A 17,254-nucleotide genomic window follows, 5' to 3' on the forward strand; every position below is an offset into this window, starting at 1 on the left:
GATTGAGATTGTTCACAGTTTCAGTTTGCTTGGCTCCACAGTCAACACTCTCGACACTAGCCGCCAGGAAATTAGAAGATGTATTGGCATGGGAGAGTCTACTGTTAGGGACCTCTCCAAAGTACTGAAGAGCAATGGTGTCTCTTTGGAGACTAAGGTGCGCCTAATACAGGCCATGGTCTTCACAATCACTTGTTATGCATCAGAGAGTTGCACAATGACTAGGGAGGATGGAAGGAGAATTGATGCCTTTGAGCTGTGGTGCTGGAGAAGAGCATTGAGGGTACCATGGACTGCTAGGAAAACAAACAGATTCATCCTGCAAAGGGTCAAACCCGGCTGCTCTTTGGAGGCAAGGATTCTAAGGCTCCGTCTGACATACTTTGGACATGTTGCAAGGAGGGACAGGCCCTTGGAGAGGGACATCATGCTTGGTATAGTGGAGGAACAGTGCAGAAGGGGAAGGCCCCCTATGAGGTGGATTGATTCAGTGGTTGGGGTAATTGGGATGGGTGTGTCAGAGACGGTGGGATTGGCACAGGACAGTGCAAAGTTTAGGGCTGTTTTACATAGGGTCGCTATGAGTCGCAAGCGACCCGAGGGCACATAACAACAACAAGAACCTGGAGAAAGCTGAAGCAGAGTACACACCTCTCACCATACACAAAGTCAATTCAAGGTGGACCAGAGTTTTAGAGATAAAGCCTAAATCCATAAAGATCTTAAGACAGATAACAGGACCAAATTTAGAAAGTATAAAAAGTAGGACCACATTCATGGTATTATAAGGCTAACAAATACAGCCAGAAATACACAACCAGGAACGGATAAAATTGATGAATGGGATTTCCTAAGATTAAATCCCTGAGAGAATGAAAAAAAAATTTTTTTTCAACAAGGTGAAAAGAAAACCTACTGACTGGAAAAAACCATTTGACAATAATATCTCAGACAAGGGTTTCATAACAAAAATTTACAGAATCTTATAGTGCCTTCTCAGGAAAAATACTGGTAACTCAATTACAAAATGGACAAAAGACATGAAAGACTTTTCACAGAGGAAAATATTTGGATAGCCAACAGACACATGAAGAAATGCTCAAAATCAACGGCAATAAGAAAGATGCAAATAAGAAACACAATGAGATACCATCTCACTCAAGTAGCAGTAGCACAGTTTAATAGGACAGAGAGTAATAAATGTTGAAGAGGAAAAGATAGGAACTCTTATACACTGTTGGGATTGTAAAATGGTACAAACAACTCTGGAGGCAGTTTGATGTTTCCTCAGAAAGTTGAAGATAGAAATTCCATATGACCCAGTGATAGTTCTAGAAAAGCTTTAGGTCTTTTGTTCACAGGGTCGTTATGAGTCATAGTTGACTAAATGGCAATCCACAAGAACAATAATATTCAACTGTTTGAAATACACCCTAAGAAAATAAGAAATAAGACACAAACGGAGGTCTGTATACCAACGTTCATAGCAGCATTATTCACCATTGCAAGATCATGGAAATAGTCCAAATATTCAACAACACTTGAACGGATTGAGAAAATGTGGTTCATCCACATGATGGGATACTATGCAGCATGTAGAAACAATGATTTAAAAAAATTACTACATAAATTGGGAGGAACTAGGGAGCATTATGCTAAGTGAACTAATTAGGTCCCAAAAGGACAAATACGTATAAGACCATTACTGTCGAATGTCTATGAAGATCCATGGGGGAGGGGAAGGTAGGAGCAAATGGGTGAGGTTGGGCGGGGGAGAGGGAATCATGAGGTTGCACAATTTTATGGGTATAGGGAGGCGTGGGTAAATGAAATGGGAAAGATTCAGTGTGAAAAACAATATATATGAACTCTGTTAAGTGAAATAGTATAAAATAAAAATTTATTTTTTAAAAAATATGACTTTCCTACTCATTGACTCTGTCTAGACCATATGGATGGGCAGGATTATGAATATAGTGTATACTAGTCTATCCACAAAGGAACTAACTATCTCATCATTCCACAAGGGGATTGGCCTGTCTCACCAATCTATATGGGGATTGGCTAGTCTTGCCAATAAATTGAGCAGCTCTTGTAGCAGATTAGGTCTTTCCCATCAGTAAAGAAAATAAGTAGCAGCAGAAGCAAAAGAATGTAAGATGCTCTTCAGGACCAGATGCTCTTGCTCTAGCTACACATACAGCAGCAGCAGCCATAGGTGAAACAGAGGATGAGAGAGATCTGACATGAGATGGAGCTGGCTGTTACACACCCCCTCCCTCAGCCAGACAGAACCAGAGCTAAGCTAAAAGCCTGTGTTGAAGTTTGGTCGACAACTTGGAGAGGGCGATCCCATATCAGCAGGACTGAGAACTTTGTAACACTGGTCTAAAGCAGTTAGACTAAAGGCTGAAGTGCCTGGGTGCACATTTTGAAAGCTGTCCTTACTTTTTTCAATTACTATAGATGGAGAAGAGATTGAGGTTGTTAACATTTACAGTTTGCTTGGCTCCACAATCAACACTCTTGGCACCAGCAGTCAGGAAATCAAAAGACGAAGTTCACTAGGGAAGTCTCTGCTGTCAGGGACTTTTACAGAGTGACTGAGAAGCACCAGTGTTGTCTAGAGACAAAAGTGCACCTGATGCAGGCCATGGTCTTCAAAATTACTTGTTATGCTTCAGAGAACTTGACAATGATTAAGGATGACAGAATAAAAATCAAAGCCTTTGCATTGTGGTAGTGGAGAAAAGTCTTGAACATATCACGGACCACCAAGAAAACAAATAGGTCTGTCTTGGAGAGGTTGAAACCAAGTTTCTCCTTAGAAGCTGTGATTTTAAGCTCCATCTCATGGCTTTGAAGACATGGCCAGGAGGTCCTTGGAGAGGGACATCATGCTTGGATGGCTGGAGGGACTATGCAGGAGAGGAAGATCCTGGATGAGATGGGTTTATATAGCAACTGGGGCAAAAGGGGTAGGTGTGTCTGAGTTGGTGAGACAGGCTTAGAACAGGGCAGGCTTCAGAGCTGTTGTACATAGGGTCACTATGAGTTGCAGGTGACTTGACAGCACATTACAACAATAATCTGAATTATATCCTTTTGATTTCCCCAACATTGTTTTTTATGGTCTGAGAGCTTTCACATCAGATTCTGGGCCCAGGAAAGCAGTAAGACTGGTGTTCACATGGAGTGTGAAGTCCTCAGAGTCTGTCACAAGAATGCACCCACCAGAAGAGGGCATGTGCCCCCAGTGATGTGAAGCGGCAGGCCCATGGGGACTTTTAAAAAGGAATTTAAAAAGCCAAAAATACTAATGACTTCTTCGTAATGTGTAAACAAATGGTAGGTTTTGTTGTTGTTTTTCCAAATCACTGGCAATAAGACAGATGCAAATCAGAACCACAATGAGATAAGATCTCACTCTACTAGCAGTGTCAAAATTTAATAGGACAGCTAGTAATTAATGTTGGAGAGGATGTGGACAGATAAGAACTCTTATACATTATTGGTGGGATTGTAAAATGTTACAGCCACTCTCGAAGGCGGTTTGGCACTTCTTCAAAAAAGCTTCAAAAAAGGAACATAGAAATTCCATATGACCCAGCTATTCCATTGCTTGGAATATACCCCAAGCAAATGAAAACTGAGGCTTAAATGGAAATTTGTATACCAATGTTCATAGAAGCATTATTCACTATTGCAAGAACATGGAAATAGCCCAGAAGTACAACCACAAACAAATGGATTGAGAAGTTGTGGTACATTCATACAATGGAATACTATGCAGCAAACAGGAGCAATGATTTTGTAAATTACTACCTAACTTGGGAGGGACTGGAGAGCATTATGCTTAGTGAACTAACTCAGTCCCACAAGGACAAATACTGTATAAAACCATTATTGTAGAATAAGTATGAGAATCCAAGAGGGGGGAGGGTGGAAATAAAGGGGTGAGGATGGGGGGGTAGGGTGTTAATCATAGAGTTGCACATTTCGATGGGTTGGTGGGGTAAAGGAAATGGGAAGGATCTTTTGTGAAAAACAATGCATCTAAACTTTGTAAATAAATCATAATAAAAAAATTTTAAAAAGAAACACACAAAAGACAATGTACAGAACTGACTGTATAGAACTAAGTGTACATGAATGAAGCAATGCATATAAATAATTATAAAAAAAGAATGATTTTTAATTGGTTTTATTTAAAAAAATGGAAACAGAAAGCCAACTCTGAGATTTTATCAGTACTTATTCAGTAATACAGGTCCCATGCTAATTATGATGGAAAATTTTTTTTTGATGGAAGATATTTTTATTCTCACTTGCAGAAGGGTCTTAGGCCCAGAAAAAGAAAGCCATGACTCCATGTGGAACCTGATACATGGATCATTTTATGTAACATGAAGACTGTCAATAAAGATGTCCATGTACTTTCAGATATTGGTTATATGGCACTGCTAACTGATACTCTGCCATGTTTAGAAAATGTCTTTCTCTGTGTGTATCATTATTCAAGAAAGTGTTTTTACTCATGCTAATAAAATTTTTTCTGAGATGAAAAAATATTTTTGTTGAGAAGAAAGAGATGTGGGAGCATGTGCGATATGTCTGGCCATATGGGAATTTCCTTTTTGCTATTGATGCTATTGATAAGGACAGTTCCCCTTTGTGAAGTTGGCAAAGGTTAGATATGGCCATCCCATGTGACCCTTGCTCTTTTTACCCAATCCCAAAGGCATACTGTTCCAATCCACCAGCTGTTCCAATGTAGAAAGATGGGCAAGCTTTTCTTATGTGATTAACTACCTCTGAAAACCTGCAGGAGGGTCAGGTATGAGTCAGTTCCAACTGGACAGCACACAACAAGAATAGGGTGGGGGAAGAGAATAAAGAGGAAGATAATAACCAAGAGAAAAAAAGCTAACTGTTTGTGATGTGGAGTAACCCAGTTCCTCCAATATAACCTCATCTGTCTCTCAAGGATACTTAGAGATAGATTCATTTATTCCTCCTCCAGACCTCAGTTGCTTACATTTTTTTCCGCAAGTCAAAGAAATTTTGAGTTGATGACCTAGTCAATAATTCAATACTCCTGTGAATGTTTATAATCCATTAACCCCACATGTTGCTAAAAGTCTGTTGACTCTCATTTTTATCTATTTTTATCTCTCTTACCAAAATTCCTAAAGACTGAACACAGAATACTAGCACATTTCTATTCCTCATGAGGAGGATCATCTCCTTCATTGTTGTCCAGTTAGAAATAGCTCGTGGCCGACCCTCCATTAGACTTCTGAAGCTGTAAATCACATGAGAGAAAATTACTTACCTTTCTCCTGAGGAATAGCTGGTGGATTCCAACCGACTGACTGCCTTTGGATTGATATAGTGCAGCTCCTTACCCATTAGACTACTAGGTGACTGATCAAAATAGATGTATTGAATGACCCTCACATCCTAATCCTACTGCCTGCCTTCCCCACCACAGATAGACTGCAATTTTCTTGACTGATTTCTATCTTGAGAAAAAGTAATGCTTTATTGCCTTCTAATATTACTTTTTGGTGCACTTCAGAATTCCCAAATATTGAAGCCAATTTGCACATTTATTTACAAAAAACATGACTGATTCTTGTGCTTATCTGTGCTCTCTATACAGAAAAGAAATAAGAAAAAGCTTTCTTTCTCCTATTTTCAAAACTGGATTATTTTAGTATTATAAATGTTAAACATGGGCTTAATTTCATCCCATGAAATCCTGATCATTCACAATGTAGATAAGGTCAAATTAAATCACATAACATCTTCAGTTCCTGATATCATCAAGAATGACATCAAGGAACTGACTATATACCCCAAATAATAAGTTTTTAAGCAAAAATACAGTCTGTGACTTGTAATTACCTTCCTTTTAGGCTCAAAATTCTCAAGTAATTAAAGCCTTCAGATTTTTAATATCTGTTTTTGTATGCTTAAATTGGAACAAAGTAGAACAGCAGGACTCAGTATAATCTAGATTTCTGACTTAATAATAGTTATTGAAAACAAGTTAATTCTGTTTTGTTCATATGACCTGAGAATAAGGTAGGATAGCCCACATTTATACAAGAGCTTTGCTTTCTCTCACCTCCTCAATGATTCAGCTAAACACAGGGCAGATTTTCCATTAGGTAATTGAATTTCTTTTCTTAAAATAGCAGTAGCCCAAAAGGAAGTGTTATGTGAGAATGAAGTCAGAAGAATTCATAAGGAATCTGCATAAACCACTTTGATCAATTTCTGGAGGAATGTATGGTAGAGGATGGACCAAGGTCACCTTTCCTGATGTCTCTCCTCTCTGAAGGGCATGTGACAGAACTGGGCTGATAGAGCCCAAGAGAAACAGGAGTGGGAAGTAATTATATAAATAATTCAGACAAGAAGGCACACTTGAGCTTTTCAAAGTCACCCATAAGAACATACAGGAAATTTAAATTTTCTGAATCTGTCAGGAAACTTATTAAAGTATCTTAGTACATACATACTGATACTGACTTCTTACAAAGGGAATACTTTTATCCCAGTAAAAAGTAGACTTATCTACATTAATCATATTACATAAATGCTCAACTTTCTAATTAACTTTGCCCATTCGGTAGTGCCTTTCATCCATATAATATGTGTCAGTGGTGTTCTTGTCACTTATTTATAGCTTATATAATTCTGTATTTCTAAACGAATTCCCTCACTGAGGAGTACGAGCTTACATTGGGTAGAAAAAGATCTATGTGACTGATAGAGATCCAAATGAGGGGCGGGGGGGGGGGCGCGGGGAACGGGAGAGAGGGAGAGAGCGAGAGCGCGCGAGCGTGAGAGCATTGCTTAGACATTTCAGGGAAATAAAAAGACTTCGAAAGCTATTTTAAAAAATCATTTTATTTGTAGGGTACATTTCCAAATTTTCTCCAAGTAAGGAAGGTAGAGAAATTGAGAACCTTCTCACCGCCAGCTGTAATTACAATGAACACACCAAAGAAAAAGACATGTTTTTACAGCAAATCTCCTCCCCTGACATTACATTTAGAGTCTGTGGAAAGAATTCAGCAAAAGCAACAGAGACAGATAGTTCCCCCCCCCCCCCAAGTCACATTATACAAAAATTCCAATTGTTTTCCCCCTCCGTCCCTGCCACATTTTATGAAATTCCTAAACAAAATGAACAAACAAAAAAAGGTGAAAAGCATTAATTTTCCTCATACCTTCTGCCAGTGGAGTTTGGACTTTTATTAGGAATAAGCAGTTCCTTCTACTTCAAAGGGGATTTCAAGATTACATTCTAATCTAAAACCTTTTCCAACATTATTACATGCATGGACTGGTGGTGGTCAGACTACAGTGTTTGAGAAATAAGAGCATTTGAATTTCTCTATTTTCTTCTTTCTCCAGGCTTTGCAAATTTCTCTTGAAAACAAGCTTGCACACATGTGGAATAATAAAGTACAATTATGGAGTTAAAGAGATCAAAGGGAAAAAAATTTGCCAAACTTTTCCAGCCTGAATCTGTTGTAAAATAACTATAGAAATTCCAGTCTTTTAAAACATTAAGTAGACTCTTCAGTGGAGGTTATCTTTGCCTGTGTACTCTAATCCCTTAGGTATCCAAGACAAGGATTTATCTCAATCATTCTAAATGCAAACCTTGTAGATACAGGCGGGAGTCAATGGTAACCTACCAATAAGAAAGCCCAAGAAATTGGTGCTTATGACTAAATGAGAAACAATGAGCCTTCATGAACACTGGAACTCACTGGACAAACACACAGTTTTAATCTGACTCCCCCTATAACTATTACCCAGAGAACTTTCTATGAGAAGGTTCTACTACTTCAACAAACAATATTTACATATTCTTATCAGAGATCTCTAAGGCCTGTACATTATTAAAATAGTCAAATTTGCTACATGTTTGAGTTCTTGCTGATGATCAAGATATTCCTTGAACAGACATGGCTACTCCTCTTTAGCAACAGAAGGGAATGAAGAGATTATAAGGAAGTAGTCAAGCCAGAAAAAGTTAAGGCACCCTCTGCCATGTGTCCACCTAATCAGCAGTTAGCCTTTTCCCTAAAGGTAAAACAATGTCAGATATGTATATGTGTATGTGCACACACATGTGCATGCTGGAACATGCACCCCCAAATCCACTGCTGTCATGTTGATTCTAACTCACAGCAACCCTCAATCAGTTTTCTGAAGCTATAAATCTTTACAGGAGACTGTACATTTTTTGCCCAGCAAGAGGTTGGTGGATTCGAACTGACCTTTTGGGTAACAGTGCAACATGTAATATATGAAGGAGTACTAGAACATACAAGAGAAAATGTGCGTGAGTCTACACAAGTAATAAAAATTAAAAAAAAACAAAACCCAACCAAACCAGTTGCTATTGTGCTGGTTCTGATTCATGGTGACCCAATGTGCTACAAGAACTGTACCCTGTAGAGTTTCCAAGGCTATGACTTTTCAGCAACACATTACTAGGCTTTACGTCCAAGGTGCTGGTGGCGGGGGTTTGAACTGAAACTCTTTTGGTTAATAATAGAGCAGTTAACTCTTAGTACCAGCCAGGGACTCTTGCTTAAGTAAAAACAAACAATCCAAACAAAAACAAAAACAGAAACAAAGAAAAAGAAACCACCAGACTTTTTTTCTGAAATACTGTGGGAAGGTAACTAGAGTCTTCTTGCTCTAACGATGCATAAAATACAGTGACCATGTTCAAGTTCAAGGTAATACTTTCTATTATTGCTGTCTCATTGGGCTGGAATCGCAAAGAAAAATCTTACTGTGGGTGTAGGTGGCAAAAAGAAGATGACAAGAGGCATACTGAAATGTAACTGTTCACTCAACCAGTTGCAAATACAAGGAAAGGAAGGTGTGGCAAAGTGGTGGGCACGGTTAGGGTTTGGAGGGTCAAGGTGCTAGTAGGCAAACAGATGCCACCTTCTCTAAGTGTCTCAGCTTCAGGTTTTGCACTGCTTCCTCCAATATCTGCTATTAACCACAATGATTTACTGATAGTGTATTTTATTTAAAATTATTGGAAAAGTTTTCATTTTGAGGACTGTATTCAACAGTTCCTACCCTGTCTCCACTCAGCTACCTGAGATCCCTCCCAATCATATTTTCTTTTTTAGTTAATCTTTTTGAGGAAACACAATTCTCCATGTCCCTGGCTATACACAGACAAACAGACACATCTGACTCTTTATTATCTCCATCCTATATAAAACAACATCCTGAAGGTAGTTATTATTATTGTATGAAAAATGCATTTCAGAAATGATAACTATCTAGGGAAAGTCTAATTACCTAGATGTATTAACAGACTCAATATATTTGGATAACTTTCTATAAAATTCCCAGTTTTACATCATTGATTATATCCCACAGCTTCAACAGGAAAGCAACATACAAGAGGATTTTTGTACACCAGCCACACAGATGAGGTAGGTAAGTGACATACCCAAAATATAATTCCTTTTTTCTGTGATATAAAAAAATTATACGTTTACAAAGCTGTTGTGTAACTGTCCATAGGTAGCTGAGTTACAAGGTTACCTATGGGATACTTACATAATAGCTTTGAAAGAATGTCTATTTTTGTTTTATTGATTATGCAAAGACATTTGGCTGTGGGGATCATAGCAAATTATAGCCAGCATTGAGAAGAATGGAAATCCCAGAACACTTAATTATGAGCATATGAAATCTAGACTTAGACCAAGAAGCTGTTGTCTGAACAGAGCAATCGAACACTGCATAATTTAAAATCAAGAAAGGTGTGTGTCAAAGTTGTGTCCTTTTTTCAAACCTATATGCTGAACAAATCATCAAGAAGCTAGACACTATGAAAAGGAATGTGGCATCAAGTTCAGGGGATATCTCATCAAGAACGTGAGTTAGGCAGATGACATAAGCTTGCTTGCTGAAAGTGAGGAGGACATGAATCACTTGTTGCAAAAGATCAAAACCTTCAAAATAGATTACATATCAACATCAAAAAGAAAAAAAATCTTCAACACTTTGCTGATAGGCAACATCATTATAGGTGGAGAAAAGTTTGAAACTGTCAACTATTTTATCTTACTTGGATCCACAATCAACACCCTTGGTACCATCAGTCAAGAAATCAAAAGATATATTGCATTGGGCAAGTCTACTGTCTCCTCTTCAAAGTGCTGAGGATCAATGATATCAGTTAGGCCTAAGATGAATCTGATTCAGGCAATGGTCTTTGCAATTACTTGCTATGTGTCTGAGAGTTGGACAATGGATAATGGTGACAGAAGAATTGGTGTTTTAGAGTTGTGATGCTGGAGAAGAGTACTGAATACCCTATAGACTATCAAATCAACAAAAAGATATGTCTTAGAGAAAGTGCAGCCAGAGTGCTCTTAAGAGGCATGGGTGACATCTTGTATACTTTGCGCATGTTGTTAGGAGAGAATATTTCTTGGAAGAGGATATCGTGGTTGGAAAAGTGGAGGGTCAGTGAAAGAGAGGAGGACCCTAAATCAGATGGGTTGACACTGACTGACGCAATGGGCTCATGTATATGACAGATGATGAGGATGGCACAGGATAGAACCAGGTTCAGATCTATTGTTCATAGAGTCGTTATGAGTCAGACTCGACTCATAGACATTTAACAACAAACTGAATTAATAATTCTTTATTTATGGTAGTCTAGCTTACAGGGAGTTGTGTTGCTACTCCAAACATGGAAACTCTTTGGTGGTTCAAATTCATTAGCTGCTCCTTTGGAGAAAGATGAGCACTCTACTCCCATTCAATTTAAGCTAGCCTCCCAAAAACCTTGTAGAGGGCCAGCTATGTACAGACTCTGAATGAACAAAAATGGGTTGGGGGGAGAATCAGATAAGAAATATAAGTCCCCCCCTCACCTTGAAAAGATTAGCAGAAACTGTGTTGGGACATAGATAACCTTCTAATTTTTACTGTTATGTCATCTTTCATCTCTAGGACATGAAATACTTATAAATATTTCAAAAGACAAGCCTATGTAAAACAGCTACTATCGATTTTCTTAAGATTTATGGAAGACAGTCTAATTATAGACTCATGTGTCTTCCTCCACTGAAAACACAGGTATTTGATAGTCATCATTTTAAATATTGTGTCCTTATATTTAGAAGTTTGAGAGTGTAGGTGTCAGAATTTCTTTGGGTTAGTCCCTGGAGCTTTCAAGAGGGAAGTATAGAAATTGATAAAATATTTGAAATATTTGATGCCTATATAGCTGCAAAGGCTTGGAAAATCCAATTGGTAAGAAAAGTGTTCCACTTTTAGTAATTACTGGCAAGGTCACACCTAGGTCAAGATGACCAGAACTTTATCACAGGATATCCAAATTTAGAAAGCACATATTTAAGCTCAGCCCTTCTATCCAGTGTTGAAGGCAATGTAAAGGGTTGGACTTCATCAAATCTCAGTATCACTTCCCAACACATAAGGAGCTCTGATGGTGTAGCATGTAACATAAAACTGAACCATCAGTAATTCTAATCTATTATTTGCTTTGCAGGAAGAGAAAGATGGGAAGTCTCCTTTAGTAAGAATTTACGGCATTGAGAACCCAGTGAAGGGCCACTCAAAGTTAGAACTGACTCAAAAAGCAGAGGGGTTCCCCCCTTTAACTACAAAGCTATTGAAGGCATTAACAAACAAAATAAAAGCCCAGGAATTGGTGGGATACCAACTGACATTCTTCTTCAGACAGATGCAGCCATGAACAAGCTAAGTCTATGCTAAGAAATCTGAAGACAACTCCCTACCTGGCCATCTAACTGGAAGAGATCCACATTTGCTCCTATTCTAAAAAAAAAAAAGTGAATTGAGAAATTAATCAACGATATGATTACTATTATGTGCAAGTAAAATCTTGTGATTATTATTTTTTTTAAAAAGTGTCTGGAATAGTACATCTATCAGGAATTTCCAGAAATTCAGACGGGATTCAGAAGAGGTTGTGGAATGCAGGATATCTTTTCTGATGTCAGATGGTCATGGCTGAAAGAAAAGAATACCAGAAAGATGCTTACTTGTGTGTTATTGAATATGCATAAGCATTTGACTGTGAGGATCATAACAAATTATGACTATCATTGAGAAGAATGTGAATCCGAGAATGAATACTTGACTGTGCTCATGTAAAGACTATACAGAGACTAAGGAGCAGTTCAAACAAGACAAGGGAATACTACATGGTTTAAAGTGATGACAGATGTGCATCAGGGCTGTATCCTTTCTCCACATCTACTCAACCCATATACTGAGCAAATAATTTGAGAAGCTGGAGTCTATGAAAAAGAGTGTAGTATTGGGATCAGAGGAAGACTCATCAACAACCAACTATGTTATGTAAATGGCACAACTTTGCTTGCTGAAAGTGAAGAGGACTTGACAGACTTGCTGCAGAAGATCAGAGACTACAGCCTTCAATATAGATTACATATAAACATCAAGAACACAAAAATCTTCATCACTGTGACAATAAGCAAAATCATCATAGATGAAGAAAAGACTGACGTTGTCAATGATTCAGTTTTACTTGGATCCACAATCAACACCGATGGAGGAAGTAGTCTAGAAATTAAAACACACATGTTACTGGCAAGGACCTCTCCCAAGTACTAAAGAGAAAAGATACCAGTTTAAAGATAAGGTTAGTCTGGTCCAAGCCATGAGATTTTCAATTATTTCTTATGCATGTTAAAGTTTGATAATGAATAAGGATTACAAAAGAATTGATGCCTCTGAGTTGTGGTGTTGCAGAAGAGTGCTGAATATCCAATGAACCTCCAAAAGAACAGATATGTCTTGTAAGTGGAATCAGGGCACTCCTTAGAGGCAAGGATGGCGAAACTTCACTTCACAAACTTTGGGCCTGTTGTCAGGAGGGGCCAGTGTGTGGATCATGCTGGGAAAAACAGAAAGTTAGAGAAAGAGAGGAAGATGCTAAAAAAGGTGGGTTAACATTGTTGTTAAGTGCCATTGAGTTGTAGACGACTCATAGCGACCCTATGAATGAAAGACTTGAATACTTGTGTAACTTTCATCGTTTCTTCACATTAATAGAGTTTCCAGAAGCAAGTCATTTAGGAAGTGGATGCCACTCCTGCTTCCAAGCTTGTTTTAATCGGGGAGCTCCACAAAACACTGTCCACCATAGGTAACCATTATCATATTCGACACATCAGTGTCACAGTGTTCAGCATCACAGCAACCACGAATTACTTCTGCACAGTAAATGGACAGATCACTGCTATACCACTTAGAAGAATGTTTGACAAACATTCCTGCAGATGACTTCCAAACTGGCTTCGAGCCCTGAACTGCCAACCAAATGGGTTTTTTAATGGGAGGCCAAATCACATCATCTCTGTCCCATTAGCTAGTCAACATTCCATCCTAATCCTCACCAGTACCAGCAAACAAGTCTATAGAATCCGGCTCCTGCAGACAACTTCCAAACGTAATGACCATAAAAATGGGCTCTAGTATATCAGTGTTCATGAGGATAGCACAGCAGATCTGCTGTTCCTAGGGTTGCGATGAGTGGCAATTCACTCAATGGCACCTAATGAAAACAACAACACAAAGCTGGGTGGAGAAGAGTTTTTTTGTAGTTTCTGTTCTAACAGAGACTTGTCACTTAAGAGTTTCAAAAAAAGTCAGTATTCTCAAACATAGAAATTAAAACTATAGAAGACTGGTTCCTTATCAAAAAAGGAAAAGAAACAGTTGGTTTATATAATTATACTACCATAATTAGCAACAAGAAAAAAACATTACTGCTGTCTTTTTTATTCTGGATCACCCATCATCTCTTATGAAGGTATTAAGTAATCTAAGAATATTTTTAAAGAAAAATTTAGAATCCTAAGGTTTCTGCCATGCTTGGAAAGGTAGAAGAGAAATACCTTCAACGAGATAGACTAACACAGTGACGACAACAATGGACAGCAGAGATTGTGAGGACGGCGCAGGTTCAGGCAAGGTTTAGATCACTGTCCATAAGGCCTCTATGAGTCAAAGTCGGTGCAGTGGCACCTAACAACAGCAATGACAACAACAACAGGATTTCTGCACTGTTATTTTATATGTAGACATTCAAGCCATGATGTCCACATTGTTTCAAGTGTAAGTTAATATCTTAAACAATGTTTTAGTCAAGACAAGGGCATTAAGCATCAAAAAGCCACTTTGGTTATTGTCTAAACTTCTGCCATTAAGGATCATTTAGTTCATTCCTTCTTAAAAGAACGAAAAGAAAACTGTACAGAAACAAAAATCCAATTACTTCTTTGTGAAGAGATGCCTTTTATATCTACAATTTAGTAAAATCCATTATTAGTAAAATACATAAAATTTTATGTAACCGGTAGCCTTTTATTCATGTAAAATTTAATTTTATTATGAAATGACATCCCCCTTCCCACTCATCTTAATTTTACTGAGGCATGATTAACAGTAAACAGAAGTTATCCTTACTCATAATCCTGATTGAGTGCAATTCTCAAATTGGGGATAATACAAATGGATAATCCGGTACTTGTTTTCCTATTTCTGTTTCTTCACATGACAATCACTTTTGTTACTAAGAATCAGCTGAAAAATTAAGACTGATCTGGGAAAGTGATACTTTCCCATGACAAAAGTGATAAAGTATTTTCTTATTGAATATGTCTACCACATTTTCTGAGCTGAATATTAAGGGTTAATAGGAAATACTGACAATACTTGACCAAATCTGAGTTAAAGGCCAAATAGTGATGGTCTTAATTTCAGACAGAACATAACAGAAGTTTACAGTACATTGTCTTAACAGTAACAGTATATTCTAGAGTACTCTACAAGGTAACTCTAGAGAGGTTCCCATTTAGGAATACATATATTTCAATAAAAATATAGATACATAACTTGACACATACAACACACATATTTGCACCTTAAACAACAACAACATGTTTAGTTACATCTATCTAAACAATGCAAAGGACATATGTATGAGTTGTTACTATTAAAGTAATACCAAACTGTAATTACAAAAACACACTGGTTATATTGCAGTCATATGCTGAACAGCATTAGCATGTATATGGATCCTTAGACCATATGTATTTCATATAGTACCCAACAATATTTTCTGTTAGTAGAAACCTGCCATTCCACTTTTAATAAATGCTTCCATCATCTGGTTGGAGCCTGTATAAATGCATGAGCCTGAAGAAGATAGCTTTGTCCCATCAACCTCAGCACATATCTCAGGATATACGTGTCATGCTAACTACGACCTAGTGGCAAAAAGCTGCACTGAAATTCCCCAAGGCATGCTGTTCAAATCCACCAGTTGCTCCATGGGAGAAGGACGGGCAGTCTCCTTCTGTGCAATTAACTGCCTCTGAAAACCTACCAGAGTCAGTTATGGGCCTGTTCCAACTCAATAGTACACAACAACAACAACAATAGTTTCAAAGGGAGCCCTGGTGGCTTAGTCCATAAGGTTTTGTAGAAACACATGGTTTTTACAAAATAGTAAAAGCCAAAATGAATTGCCTTGAAAGGACTAAGTGAAGATATTGTGGAACAATCAAAATTTTATTTTGGGTTAATTACAGTTTCCTAACCTGCTATTTCAGACCAGACAGTTCTTTGTTGTGAGGTGAAGGCTAGAGCAATACAGGAGGTTTAGCAGGATCTCAGGCCTCCACCTACTCGATGACTGTAGCATCGTGAGAGTGGACAATCAAAAACGTCTCCAGACTTTGCCCACTGTCCCTGGGTTAGGGAAGAAGCCCAGACCACTTCCACTGGAGATGTATTTGTCTAATCAAACATTACTTCTAATCATTTTGGTTTTGCATTTCAGAAAGCACACAGAACAGTTTTGTACAATATATAGATTAAGAGTGCAAAATCAATTATATAACTTTACCTTAGGAATCATGACAAAATGTAAAAATCCCAGACTGCATTTTCTAGAGAACTGTGACACATGAGTGTTTATGAACCTCATCAGTTACAATTTTGACAAATATAGTCTTAATGTGAATGATGGAGCTTACTGAATTTTCCATATGATTTTCTTTTCAGTCCTCTAATATTTCTGAAAAGGTACAGAGAAAATAAGGTAGCCTTTGCTTTAAGTGACTATTAAACAATAACTCAGAAGAATAAATATGTTCAGGATTGCACAGACCTTGCACGTTTGACACAGCTGTTCACATTACCTTCTCATAGCATTTTTGCTGCTATAGAGAATCAAAATAGAGAACAATTCTGCACAGAAACAATACTTAATTTCTTGACTTTCTATGTTGCAGCATAATCTGTGTTATGCCTAAATAATATTTTAATTAATAACTGTGATAGTATTCTAATTATTTGGTGACACTAAGAATTGTCTGTCAATGATGTCATATTTTTCCAAGGAGCATCTTAAAAAAAATTCCCAAACCCTTAATAGTTTGCAAGTTAAACCACCAAAGCATGTCACTTGTTTTAACTTCATGGTATACAAAGCTCAGGTGGTATAGTACATAGCATATTGTACTGCTAACCAAAAGGTCACCAGCTGCCCCATAGGAGAAAGATGAGCAGTCTCTTCCCATTACACACTACAGCCTCAGACACCCAATAAAAACTGAAGTAGAACTTTTTTGATGTAGTTTATCCACACTCTAAAGATGTTTAGAAGAATAAATGTAATGAATTCTAATGTATGTTTTTTAGATTAAGGTGTTTAAAGCACAAAAATAAGATTTCCATTACCTTTCTCTTATATACATACACATTCACTTGCTTATAAGCTGTCATTAGCAGTTTCTCACCATGTGTCAGATCTAGCATTACCAGTTTTCTGTTTCCAGAGAAGAAATAATTCACTACTGTAGACATCCCTTAATTTAGCTAAATCCTGCTTTGCATGAAAATATTCAACACAGGGTCCATTCATGCTGTGTTTGGGAAGCCAGGAATAGTAAAACAAGAATATTATTTCTGGAGTAAAACTTGCATTTCATGATGGTGCGGGCATTCATTTTATGCAACAACCAGGAAACTGGCTGATCTTGGAACAATATGCAGTGGATAATACAAAATAGATTTGTGGCTCTGTAGCACTGGTCATAGACTTTTGCCGTACCAGGCCACATGAATGAAGTGTTTGTAGTCCCACAGAAGG

This window comes from Elephantulus edwardii, unplaced genomic scaffold (genome assembly GCF_000299155.1).
Source record: "Elephantulus edwardii isolate Elephantulus edwardi_28Jun2011 unplaced genomic scaffold, EleEdw1.0 scaffold00206, whole genome shotgun sequence".
In the NCBI taxonomy this organism is placed as follows: Eukaryota; Metazoa; Chordata; class Mammalia; order Macroscelidea; family Macroscelididae; genus Elephantulus; species Elephantulus edwardii.